Here is a 13,300-nt window from a genome sequence, read left to right on the forward strand (position 1 = left end):
GGCTCATGCCTATAATCCCAGCACTTTGGGATGCCAAGACAGCTGGATCACCTGAGGTCAGGAGTTTGAGACCAGCCTGGCCAACATGGTGAAACCCTGTCTCTACTAAAAATACAAAAATTATCTGGGCGTGGTGGTGTATGTCTGTAATCCCAGCTACTTGGGAGGCTGAGGCAGGAGAATCACTTGAATCTGGGAGGCGGAGGATGCAGTGAGCTGAGATCGCGCCACTGCATCAAGCCTGGGCGACACAGCAAGACTCCGTCTCAAACAAACAACAACAAAAAAACCCACATTGTTTTAAATGGCTACACAGTATTCCACTATAAGACTATTCCATGCTTGATTTAACCAATCCCTATTATAAAACAATAGATTGTTTTAAATATTTTAGTAACATATTTCTGATTATTTCCTTTGGATAAATTCATATGAGATAAAATTTACATCAAAAAGTATAAGCATTTTAAGAGTTTTATAAATATTACTAAGTTGCTTTGCAAAAAGATTGTGCTAATTTTTATTTTCACTAGCAAAGTATGCTGTATGAGAGTAACTGCTGTGCCTTCCTTTACCAAAATAGAGTAGTTTTTTTCTTCTTTTCCAGAATATGTCAATCTGGAAAACAGAAAATAGAATCACACTGCTCTTTCAATTTGCATTTTTTGATTACTAGTGAGGATGAATTTTTAAAAAATATGTTTAATAGTCAGTTGTGCTTCTTCTTCACAAATCCCTTATTAAGGTCCTTTGCCCATCTTTCTCTTAGGGTGTCTATCTTTTGCTTACTAACCTTCAAAACTGCTAATGCTTCTGCAAGCAGAAGTGGTAAGCATTTTAAACAAATTACTTATCGTAACTATTAAAAAGCCAAACTATAGTTTGTTTTCTCTTCCTTGATAGTTTTTTAGTATTTGTAACCAGTAATGTTGATGGTTTCCCACGTACCATTTGGTTTGAATTTCATTACCTTCAACAGGCACAGTATCTGATTCAATTACTTGCTGAACGAATGAAGGAATTTCACTAACTTACATGCACACAAAGATACAGTCCTTACAGGTAAGCCCAAAACCAGATTCCATCTCCTACATAGCAGTGGTTCTTCTATATGTGACCTGAATCAGTTAAGTGAGTCTTCTGTGCCTACTCACCTTACCTAAAATAACTTTTAAAATTACCTTCAAAGGTAATTTATCCAGAATATGAATTAAGATTTCAAAGAGAAATGAGAAGGGTCTCTAAGCAGCTAAAATCTATGTCTAAAACTCACATGTTTAATTCATAGAAGTCTGTCGGGTTCTCATTTGGAGACTATTTACTCTCAGTTTATACACAATTTGGATTAAGATTGGCATTAGTCAGTCTTCCTATTTCCCAGAACGTTTAAAGCCAAGAGGGTACAAAAAGGCAGATACAGATAGGCAAACTAACTGAAAGCACTGCAAAACAATGTCTGATAGAGAAGTAGTATGGCACAGAAATTAAGAAAACTGGCTGTAAAATCTGGGATGATCAGAGCATCAGAATGAATAATGACAGTAATGTATTATAACCCATTAATTATATATAATTATAACCCACTGAGTAAAATAAGATTCTCCATTGAAGTCCACACTGAAAATTAATAAGTAAATGGGAGAGAAGGGAAAGTTCTGTCTTACTATAGAATGAAAACTAATAATTGTAGAAGGAAGGATGAAATTAGAAAACCACCATTTTGTGGCCTCATAATAATTATTAGGGATAATAAGAGTAGCTCATCTGGTTGTGTTAATACACATAAAGTAGCTTAGAACAGTGTCTTGACACATAACAACTGCTCAATGAATGTTAGTTATTATTACTATGTACCTGACCCTGTGGCTGAACTAAGGAAAGTCAGGAGACATACCAATTAAGACATCTAAATTGGGAAGACAGCATGGCATTTTATAACAAGCACAGAGAGACCTGTGTTCAAATCAAAGCTCTATCATTTACTGATTGTGTGTTCTTGGACCAGTTACTACACCTCTGGGCCTTCATTTCCTTACCAGAATAATGGAGATAATGATGGCTGCCGTGCAGGTTATAAGTACGTAAAACTCCATAGTGCCTGACATATTAAAAAAAAAAAAAAAAAAAAAAAGCTCCACAAATCTAAGCTCTTTACCCTCTGTTTGTATAATCTTAGCAATAATCACATGAATCTGGGCTGTGATGGGCACCAGATCTATACCTGACCACCCTAGCACTCATGCTGGCATAGTCCTGTGTTAAGAAGGCAGCTCTTCTATATTCTGCACAAGTTGATGTGTGTTAAAATCCAAGTGTTGATCTAAACTCAAAGGGACGTAATTTGGTTAATCCTCAGCTGCTGCGTCCAATCACCATTCAATCACACCCCCTCCCATGGCAGGCTGTCCCTCCAGGCAGCTAGTGTCACTAACTGTGCTACCTGGGCCTCTCCAGGTTCATGAGTATTGATTTCATCTGTCCAATTTGCAGGCTGTAGGACGTGTCCAAGCAACCACGTATGTTGCCCTTGGTCCCAGAGGGCAGACAGTGGTCTAGCAGGGTGGGGAGAAGAGAGTGACTAGGATCGACCCTGGGGCTGCTAACCCAATCAAAGGGAATAGGCAATTCACTTCACAAACTTGGAGGCCAAAGAGGGTAAGCATCCAAGACAGTGACTCATCCTGAAACCTCAGAGAAGATTCCCTTCCCCCCACCTTTTTCTTTTTTTTTTTTGAGACGGAATCTTGCTTTGTCGCCCAGGCTGGAGTGCACTGGTGCAATCTCGGCTCACTGCCAGCTCCGCCTCCTGGGTTCACACCATTCTCCTGCCTCAGCCTCCTGAGTAGCTGGGACTACAGGCACCCGCCACCATGCCCGGCTAATTTTTTGCATTTTTAGTAGAGCCGGGGTTTCACCGTGTTAGCCAGGATGGTCTTGATCTCCTGACCTCGTGATCTGCCCGCTTCAGCCTCCCAAAGTGCTAGGATTACAGGTGTGAACCACCATACCCGGCCCTCCCTTCACTTTTAATAATACTCAGAAGGCAGCAGCACCACTGTGGGGTATAGACAGGGCTAAAGAAACCATGGCTGCTCAGTAACCAACAGTGGCATCAAACACCTTGACATATGGCCAGTAGGTTTTTTGTTCAACAGCCTTCATGTACTTATAAAGTATCTAACCAAGAGCTCCAAACGGGTCAGGCCCTTCTTGGAGAAGCCAGCCCAGATCGGGCTAGAGGGCTACAAGAGTATGATTCACCACTATCTTTGATCACCAAAAGAACCTCACTGAAACTACAGCATATAGCATATAGCAGGGCAGAAACAGGGTAGAAGGCTAGCCAGGTTAGAGAAATCTAAGGCAAGGATGGTGAAAACAGGCTCAGCAGTAGGCCAACACCAGGGAGTGCCAAGAAGTTCACAATCAAAATAAAATTAAGGGCCACACACCAGGCAGCAAAGGTGTACATGAGGTCAGAGGTCAAGAACTAGAGGCTGAGGTAGAACAGATTATAAACCAAGTGAGTAGCCAGAAACCAAGGATTACACTTGTACCAGAAGTCAAGGCAAGGCAAAAGCAGCAGCATCCAGGAGCAGCAGTAAGGAGACAATGGAAATGGAATGATTTCTGCCTCTTTTATTTTCTGCTGAAGCAGAAAGAAATCCCCAACTCAAAACAGTATTTGGGAGAAGGTGACTTACATGGGGAGATGATGGTGAGTCAGCCCATCTGGCTGATATACAGAACACAGAGTGAGCAATAAGAACCAAATCTGATGGCACAGAGGAAGGTAGGCACTGCTACTGGAGCTGATCCATTAAAGGACAATAGGACAGTAGCAACTTCTCCTTTGTTCTGGTGCTGGCATACAGGCTGCCATGTTGTAGGTGTGGGTTTCACTATTACTGTCTTAAATTTGAGTAGTTGGTACCACATGGGCTGTGGTATAAGGCTAGGCCTTCACGGTCTTAACAGTTGGATTAAAGGAGGCAGAGTACACCAGGCCACTCAATTATGTTTTTCTATATCAGGAAACATCTCCACTCAAAGGAATTACTCCACAGGCACTCACTGGGCAAAGGCTTAAGAATATCAGCGATTCTCTGGCTGGCATGGTGGCTCATACCTATAATTCCAGCACTCTGGGAGACTGAGGAAGGAGGATCATTTGAGCCCAGGAGTTCAAGACCAGCCTGGGCAACATAGTGAGATCCTATCACTTAAAAAAAATTAAAAATTAGCCAGGTGTGGTGGCACATGCCTGTAGTTCCAGCTACTCGGGAGGATCGCTTGAGCTCAGGAGGTCGAGGCTGCAGTGAGCTGTGGTTGTGCCACTGCACTCTAGCCTGGGCAGGAAAAAAAGAAAGATTATCAGCCATTCTCTCAACCAGCTCAAGATTTGGCCTCTCATGGTAGTACAACCCTCAAAGGCTAGGGATAATCTCCAGATACCCTATTACCCTTACTAATTTGGGGAAGCAGAGAATGTCTATGGCACAAGTATGTTATATTGCCTTTCACTTCCCAATACTGACTTTCAGGTAGTTAATAGTCTGTAGGAGTACGTTGCCCCAGATCAGGCTTTGATAGAAATGCTAGGATCAGAAGGCTCAACATGCCAGGCGCAGTGGCTCATGCCTATAATCCCAGCACTCCGGGAGGCTGAGGCGAGCAGATCACTTGAGGCCAGGAGTTTGAGACCACCCTGACCAACATGGTAAAACCCCATCTCTACTAAAAATACAAAAATTAGCCAGGTGTGATGGCAGGTACCTGTAATCCCAACTAATCGGGAGGCTGAGGCAGAAGAATCACTTCAACCCAGGAGGCAGAGGTTGCAGTGAGCCAAGATCACACCACTGCACTCCAGCCTGGGCAACAGAGTGAGACTCTGTCTCAAAAAAAAAAAAAAGGAAATAGAAAAAAAAAAAAAAGAAAAGAAAAAAGAAAAAGAAGGCCCAACAAAAATGACGCAAAGATATCAACAGCCAATTCCTAGAGGAGGAAACCAAAAAAGGATTATTACTAGGTATATAAAGAAAATCTTCAAGTTCATTGTTATTACAGAAATGCAAATTAAAATGAGATATCACTGTAAATTCAACATATTGACAAATGTTAGAAAGCTGAAAAATGGCAAGTGTTGGTGAAGACGTGAGGATCTGGGACTTTTCATGCACTGTTAGGGTATAGACTGGTGCAGCCATTCTGGAAGCCAATCTTGTAGGACTTCATTAAAGCACCTTACCCTATGACCAAGCACTTCTGCTCCTGAGTATACAATTCTTAGAAAAATTCTTATGCAGGTCCATAAAGGGCAACACAAGAAATGGTTCATCACAGCATTCTGTGGCAGTGGGGAGTTGCAGGCCATCAAGTGTCCACCACTGCGGGGACGGATAAGGTAAATGTGGTAGTCACACACTATGAAACATGATGCAGTAGTTAGAAGCAACAGGCTGGATATACATGGATGATTTTTTTCAAAAAGTGTTGAAGTCCTATCTCTTTTATTTACATATTAATTGAACTTGACCATTTGTTCCAAAAGTTAATCCCTTTCAGGGAGTCTCTCAATTATAGAACTTCTAATTCCTATATGATCTAGTAATCTTGGGGGCTGAAATATTAAAGACCTACTGAAAACAATGAACTCCCTGCAGTACACCAAGGGCCATCAAAGATGCCACCTGCTGTCCCCTCCTTCAACTGGTTGGTGTTCATTCACCTTCAGGGCTCCTTGGTGACACCATCACCAACTCAACTGTGCCTTCTCTGATTCCCAGTATGAGTCCATGCTCTTTCTTTGTCTGCACAGCACCCAGTACTCACTCCCATGGTAGGTGACCCTCATATTGTATCATGATGGCCTGCTTACTTTTATTTGCCTTTCCCACTAGACTATGGGGCAAGGGCCATGTCTCAACCTTATTTCCCAGCTCCCTGCCCAGTGCCTGGATCACACATGTTTTCTGAATGAGTGCATGAATAAATAAATGAAAGATGAATAAATGAAATTATTAATTTATTTGATGGAAAATAGGAGAGAAAGGTGGACAGCAGCTGTCTCTGCTCTGCTCAGCCTTCTCCCACCTGAAGGTCCCAACTAGGCTGCGGGTGGTTTAGCTGTGGAAAACGTATATGTTCCTCTCCTGAACAGTAGCTCCTTCCTGGGCTACAGAAAGTTCCCAGACAAAGCTCAGGAAATGAACAGGAGGGTGGTCACTAAGTGGCAGCTCCTGAGATTCATGGAACTTCCTTTGGAGCCACAGCCAAATTAATTTGCTGATAAGGCTGTAATTAGATTAAAAGTGGAAGCACATGTAGGAAAGTTGGCTCACACTGACCTTGATGAGCTCTTGCTTTCAGGGTGGTGGGGAGTCACAATAAATGGGAGGGCAGTTACTTCAATCAGTGTTTAGGCTTTCTGCTTTCAGTGGCCAGAGGGGGTTGGGGTGCTCACGTTGTTTAGGGAAGAGCGAGAAAACCTATGGTGTGAGCTCAGGCTTGTGTTGGGCCAGGCGCGTGTCAAAGACGGCTGGCGAGCAGCTGGAGTTGGTGAAGCAAGAAGGGCAGTGATCCCAGCTCCAGGTCATCCCTACACAATGTTGAGCTTCAGAAGAAGCTCCTCTAACTCCTCCTCCTCCCCACCCCCACATCTGAAGCATAGCATCACTGTGATGAGTGTCACAGGTCCCAAGGAGAAGACAAAGAGTGACCTCTTCTCAACCCAGTGCACACCTCGATGAGGGGAGGAAGCGAAGAGGTCACAGTTCAGGAGGTCTGCTGGAAAGTCAAATGAGTTGTGGCTCATTCAGTAACCTGGTCTCTGGCTGGTCAGGAAAGCCGGGTGGCCCAACCAAAGGCACTAGCAGTTGTTAAATCTACAAGTCCTGTGGCATGGGGACATGAGCTGAGAGTAGAGAGGGCACAGAGAACAGTTTTCTTTTTAAAGCCAGATTCCTAAGGAAATGAATTAAAGATTGGGTAGGAAATAAGGTACCTGTATAGAAAATGTGCCCCAGTTTCCTCAAATGAGGATAATGTTTATTTATTTACCTCAAAAGGTAAAGATCAATAATCATAATAAAGCAGCCGCAGTGTGTTAGACACTTTATATTCACTATTTCAGATCCTTATAACAACTTGCAATGAGGTACCAGTCCTATTTTATAAATAAGTAAACTAAGGCTCAGCAAGATAATATGAGTTACCCAAATGTACACATTAAATAAGCACAAGAACCAAGATTCAAATCCAGGTCTGTCTGAGTCTAAACTTGGTGTACATTCCCCTAAACCACGTTGGCTCTCACCCAACTGACCATCCATTAGTCTGTCTTATTATCCCATGGTTACTAAGCCCTTACTGCATAGTACCAGGAACAGTGATATTTTCAGATGGCAGTTAAAGCAAAGCAGGTCATAGCAGCTAGCTGGGATAAGAAGGAGTCTGTTTGAGATAGACAAGGGTAAAAATCAGTGGTGAACCCAGACAGAGGTGATATAATTAGGGGCAAGGCTCGAGGAAGGCATGGCACGTTAAGCAGATGGCCAAGGAATCAAGATCACCCACAACAGGGTTTCCAAGATAATCCCAATTTCACATCCTCAGCGTAGTTCTAAATACACTTCCATGTCTTTCAATTTGTGGTTCATAATATATGGTCACCAAACCTAAGGCCAGTGTAGTCAGGCCCTAGATGTTAGGACTTATTACAGTATGGACCCAGACTAGGCTCTCTCTAGGCAAATGATCCAGAACAGTATGATGGGGCTGGCATATCTCTTAGACTCGGGTGAAAATAACAACAAAAAGAAAAAACAATATTAATAACAGCAGCAGATACCTACTTATGCACTACACTAAGTAGTTTTATGTGCATTTTAATCTTTGCAACCACCTTATGCTGAGGTAGGTGCCATTATTATTCCCATTTTGCAGATGGGTAAACTAAGAACTATAAGAGGCACAGCAAGGTATCCAACACAGGCAGTTTCACTCCAGAGCCCCTATTCTTCACTACCATAGTATACATAAGTAGACTGGATGCTCCCCAAAGCAGGGACTGTGCCTTGACTATTTCCATCTTCTCACACATAGGGCCTATACAGGGCAGTAAATATTTGCTGAATCAATTCACTTCTGGGGCCTGATGTTGCACAGCAGACAACATATTGGGTTTTTAGTCAGCTTCTAGACTTTACTTTTAGTATTGCTAAGTTTTGCACGTTGGGTTTTACAGTTGGTTTTTAATTGTTGACCCATATACTTATCCTTGTTAGTTTTTATCAACACAGATTTAACCATTGCTCTAGCCCACTGAGGTTTTATTTAATGTCCCCTATTTTTTCACCCAATATATTAGTACCTCCTCAAGCTTCATTAACTCTGTTGGCATTTATCAATGACCTCAATGAAATCAGTGATATAAAATACTGAACAGGACAGAGCCCCATGGCTCACCACTCAAGCCTGCTCTCTAGTCTGATGTCCGTTCATACATAAACAATGAACCAGGTCATTTACATTTACTAGTCTGACTATACTATTTTTACATCATAATTTTACTCATATAGATGTCATTAGAGACATCCAAATATCTTACTAAAAGCCTGAAACACCCATCATATCTACTGCCGACCGCTGGCCCACCAGCCTGGCAGCTCTGTTAAAATAAGCAGCTTATGGTACAGCTGTTTTTAAAGAAGTCTCTTAAAGAAGAGGTATAGAACTAGACCATCTCACAATTCCTAGAGATGGAACACCCTGCCCCAAGCAGCTGAACTGAATGAACACTGGATGCTTTCCTATCCCCAACTGCCACTCTCCATAATGAACACTGGATGCTCTCCTATCCCCAACTGCCACTCTCCATGAAGACAGCACTGAACACAGAACCCCAGGACAGAACAGAGCATTGGGCCCAGGAAGTATACCCTGAGACTGTCACGTTAGGCAAATGAGCTGGCACTGATTTCCAGGGAGCAGCGTCTTGAGTTGCCTGAGGTTGAGGCATGTGTCTGCCAAACTACGAGTGCATGCTGGAATTGGAATATCATTACCACAAAACAGGATTATCTTGAGCAACGATTCCAAATGGGATTAGAAATGACTCTTTGTTACTCAGAGATAATCGGCCATAGCAGTAGGGGTGGGAGAAACGTCAAGCCCAGCACACTTTTCTGGGGGCACGGTGCTGCGGTGCTGGCATTCTGGGCACTTGGCCAGCACCCTCACCCACCCTTCCTTGCTGGGGAATACTGGGTACTGTCCTGCACTGGGCAGGTGGCCACCTGTAACAAAAGCCAGCCTATATCAAGGTACCCTGCTCAGGGGTCCCATGTTCTTGGGTTCCCTGCTGGTTGCTTCTACTAGCACATCTCTGCTTTCCACCTTTGTGAGCCTATGCTCACAATGGTCCTTCTGCAAATGCTCTCCCCCTACTCCCTATGTTACCAATCAAATCCTGCCTATCTTTCAAGGCCCAATTCCTCTGAAAGGGCCTCTTTTCATGATGCTGGCTCTACACAGCATCATCTCCTCCACAGCACTCTATGTGTTCTTCTCTGTGGCACTGAACACATTCTGCCTCATTCTCCAAAGCGGGACTTTTATCCCTTTTCTGAGTGTCAGCTTTCTGAGAACAAGGAGAGTGGCTTGTCTGTTTTTACAGTTCTCAAAATCCATATAATACATCATGGGTCATCAAGAAACCCTGATAGAGCCTACTTGACTCCTGGTCCCAGCATCCTTCAGTCCATCCCATGGCCTTGCTCCCTGACCCTTCCCTCCATAGGCAGTGTAGTCCAGTGGAAAGAGCAAGGGTTTGGGGTTCAGAAAGACCCAGCTTCAAATCCTGGCTCCTTCTTTTACTAACTGGACAACCTTGGACAACTCTGAGCTTCATTTTCCCTATCTGTAAAATAGGAATAATAATCCCTTCCTTTCAAGATTGCCCTGAGGATTAGACCCAACATGGGAAGTGCTTGACATGGGCCTGGCACACAGAAAGCACCCAATCAACTATTGCCATCATCATTACTACAGTCAGGAGATCACACAGCACAAAGCCCAGCCTCCTTGGGCAGAAGGTAACCCTACTCTATAGCACGAAGCCAGACCAAGAATAGGTTAGAAGACGGAAAAGGCTCTGTGCCCCTAAGGCAGGACCGACTTCCATGTGGTTGGTCAGGTTCCCTAAGGACCTACTTTCAAGCACAGGTACATTGGTACTCTACCTGCTCCACGTATAGCTAGCCAGGAAGGAAGCAGAGCCTCCCAGGGAGGCTGCCAGTAGTCTAGCTGCAAGATTAGCATCTGCTCTTCGCTCTAAGAACACCCATGGAGCTGTTGGGGTCCACAAAGGAAGGCCTTTAAAACCTCTTCTGTAGGACAGCAATCTGGCTTAGGCTATCGGTTTTTTAAAGAAAGGGTTTAATGCACCCTCTCCCCTTAGTAAGGCAGAGGGAAAATAAGCAAATGCTAAAAATAAATGACTGCTGTGAGAGGGAATTGAATGGTCTTCAGCCAAGGATGGCAGCACTTTAAAATTAACAAAGCCCAGGTACCACATCCAGGAAGGCCTTGGCAAATGCGTGTTATCCACTCATTAGCTCAGTTCCTCGGGGACCCTGGCCAAGCAGGGAAGGCAGTGCCGGGAACCAGTCCTTCCGACACTGATGAAATGCACTCGGGGAGAAAAGTCAGAAGGAGGGAGGGAGACTCTTGTGGGGAATTTCAAACAGTTCTGATGTGCTTCATGCTCTGCCTTGCAGTTCTCACCTTCTCTGAGGCAAAGGCTTGCAAAAGCCACCACCAAGCCCAAGCAGGATGAAATCAAAATCTCCCCACACCAGCCTCCCTTTTCAGGATCTTTGGTTCCTGAAGCACCACAATGGCCTCACTATATAGGTGGTGTCCCTGCATGAGAGTCCAGAGATAAGGAACCCAAGAATAGTGTGGGAGAGGCAAGCTCCCAGTCTGTAACCTCAACTTTCTCCTTGCTGGAATGAAGAATCATATACTTTATGAATTTATACAAGTCCACTGTACACTACTTATAAAGTGAATTTATCACTATTCATCAGTAATTATACTTCATTACATCACTGATAGTATGAATTGACAAATCTTCATTCCCTACTAAAAATCAGAATGCATATCACTCGAATGTGAGATATCATCAACAATAAGAATTCAAAACATTCCAGGTGGCCATTAACAATATGAATTAATTTTGATACTACTAATACAAATTCTCAGTATGCCACTGGTCACAATTAATAATGAAAATTAGAGAGGGATGACAGCTTTTTAAAAAGTTTTTAAAGTCAGTTTACTGAAGTATCACATTTACACATAGTAAAATTCATCCTTTTTAAGATATATAATTTAATGCATTTTGATAATTATATACACTCATGTAACCAACATGATAATCAGGATACAGAATATTTCTCCATCATCCCAAAAAGTTCCTTTATATTCTCTTCCCATTCCCAAACACTGGCAACCACCAATCTGATTTCTGCCCCTAACGTTCTGTCTTCTCCAGAATGTCATATACATGGAATTACAGAGTAGGTAGCTTTTTGTGTTGGTTTTAGCTTAGCATGGTGCTTTTGTTGTTGTCGTTGTTTGTTTGGCTGTTTTTACCATATGGATATACCACAATTTGTTTGTCCATTCACCAGTTGATGGACATTTGCATTATATCCAGTTTTTGGTGGTCATGAATAAAGCTGCTATAAATATTTACATACAGGTATTTTTGCAGATGTACATTTTTATTTCTCTTAGACAAATACCTAGGAGTTGCTATTGCTGTGTGGTACGGTAAATGTATACTTTACCTTTATAAGAAACTGCCAAAGTGTTTTCCAATGTGGCTATACCATTATGCATTCCTATCAGTGATGTATCAATATTGTTCTGTATCCTTGTCAGCCCTTAGTATTGTCAGTTTTCCTAAATTTTAGCTACTGTAGCAGGTATGTAGTGGTAACTCATTGTGACTTGAATTTGCACTGAGTATGTTTTCATGTGCTTATTTGCCACCCATCTCTTTTTTGATGAAGCATCTGCTAAAATCTTTTGCCCATTTAAAAAATTAGATTTTTTAAATTATTGATTTGTAAGACTTCTTTATATGTTCTGGGTACTACTGCTTTATAAGATACATGTTTTGACAGCTTCTTTTTTATGAATTAGAAATTATAAGAATCTAAGTCTTACCATTTTTCTTCTAAACCACTATCCTCTGCACATATACTCTAATTAAGGGACTAGGAACGACTTAAACTTCTAATTTACAAACATCTTAGTGCTGCTGGAACAGAGGGCCAAGAAGTACTTAAAACGTGCTAAAACTCATGAGACTATTTTTATCTCCATTGCAAGCACCTAACAATACCAGAGCTTTAAGGAAAGCTACATCTGGAGAAATGACTGTCCTATGAACAGCTTTTGGCCCCCCAGGCTCTGCACCTCCCAAAGCCCTGTTCTGGTCCGCCAGACTTCTGGAATGGTCAACAGTCGTCACACTCCATTGCTGGCCATTGTTCACTGGGAAAGGTAGGAGGCTCCCAATCCATCCCTCAGTGGAAGAGCAAATAGTGGGGCCTGTGGCTGCTTGGACATCAAAGTTGAGCGAACAGGCCTGGCAGGCCCTGCCTCTCCGCCTACACATCCTGCAAATGCCATCTAAAGGAGCTTCCCCAAGGGGGTCATGACTTTCAGCCTGTCATAGCACACATCAAAGTTTGCACCACACACGAACTGGGTGCATGGGTTCGAATCAAGTCGCCCGAGAGCGGATACTCAGCCATTGTGTCCAGTTTTAATCCTGTGTTTTCCCAAGTAATTAAGCCTTCTTGCTTATGAACTTGTGACTAAGTAAAGCATCACCGAGAGGTTGTAACATCAAAGTGCCTTCCACCGTCTGTCCGTGTTTGGTAAAATTGGATTTCTTTTCCTTCTTAAAGAAAAACTAATTGAATTTAGCTGAAAGCTGTGTATATTTGCACAAGCCGGTGAAGGCTACGCTAAGTCACAGTGATCATTCTGGGACCCTGTGGCTTAGCCTTTAGCTGGACTGGGTCAGAGTGCAATATAGAATGAGACACCCAGACTCAGGCTAAACAAGTGCCTTGTGGCATGAGGCTTATAGAGGGCTCACTGTGGAGAAGGGGCCAGACCCCAATGACTGTTCCTTGAGTCAATACTATACCCAAGCTGTTACTAGGGCTGGCAAAAGGATTGTCCTAGTAGAATGTTGGTAAAGCTTTGGCAGCAC

General features: G+C 42.9%; 1 protein-coding gene across 4 annotated transcripts in view; it reads right to left on the reverse strand.

Annotated features, from left to right (window-relative positions):
- CLPB (ClpB family mitochondrial disaggregase) overlaps positions 1-13,300 on the reverse strand; it is a 144,952-nt gene that overhangs the window by 92,217 nt on the left and 39,435 nt on the right. The window lies entirely within an intron of this gene.

Source organism: Pan troglodytes, chromosome 9, assembly GCF_028858775.2.
Source record: "Pan troglodytes isolate AG18354 chromosome 9, NHGRI_mPanTro3-v2.0_pri, whole genome shotgun sequence".
NCBI lineage: Eukaryota > Metazoa > Chordata > Mammalia > Primates > Hominidae > Pan > Pan troglodytes.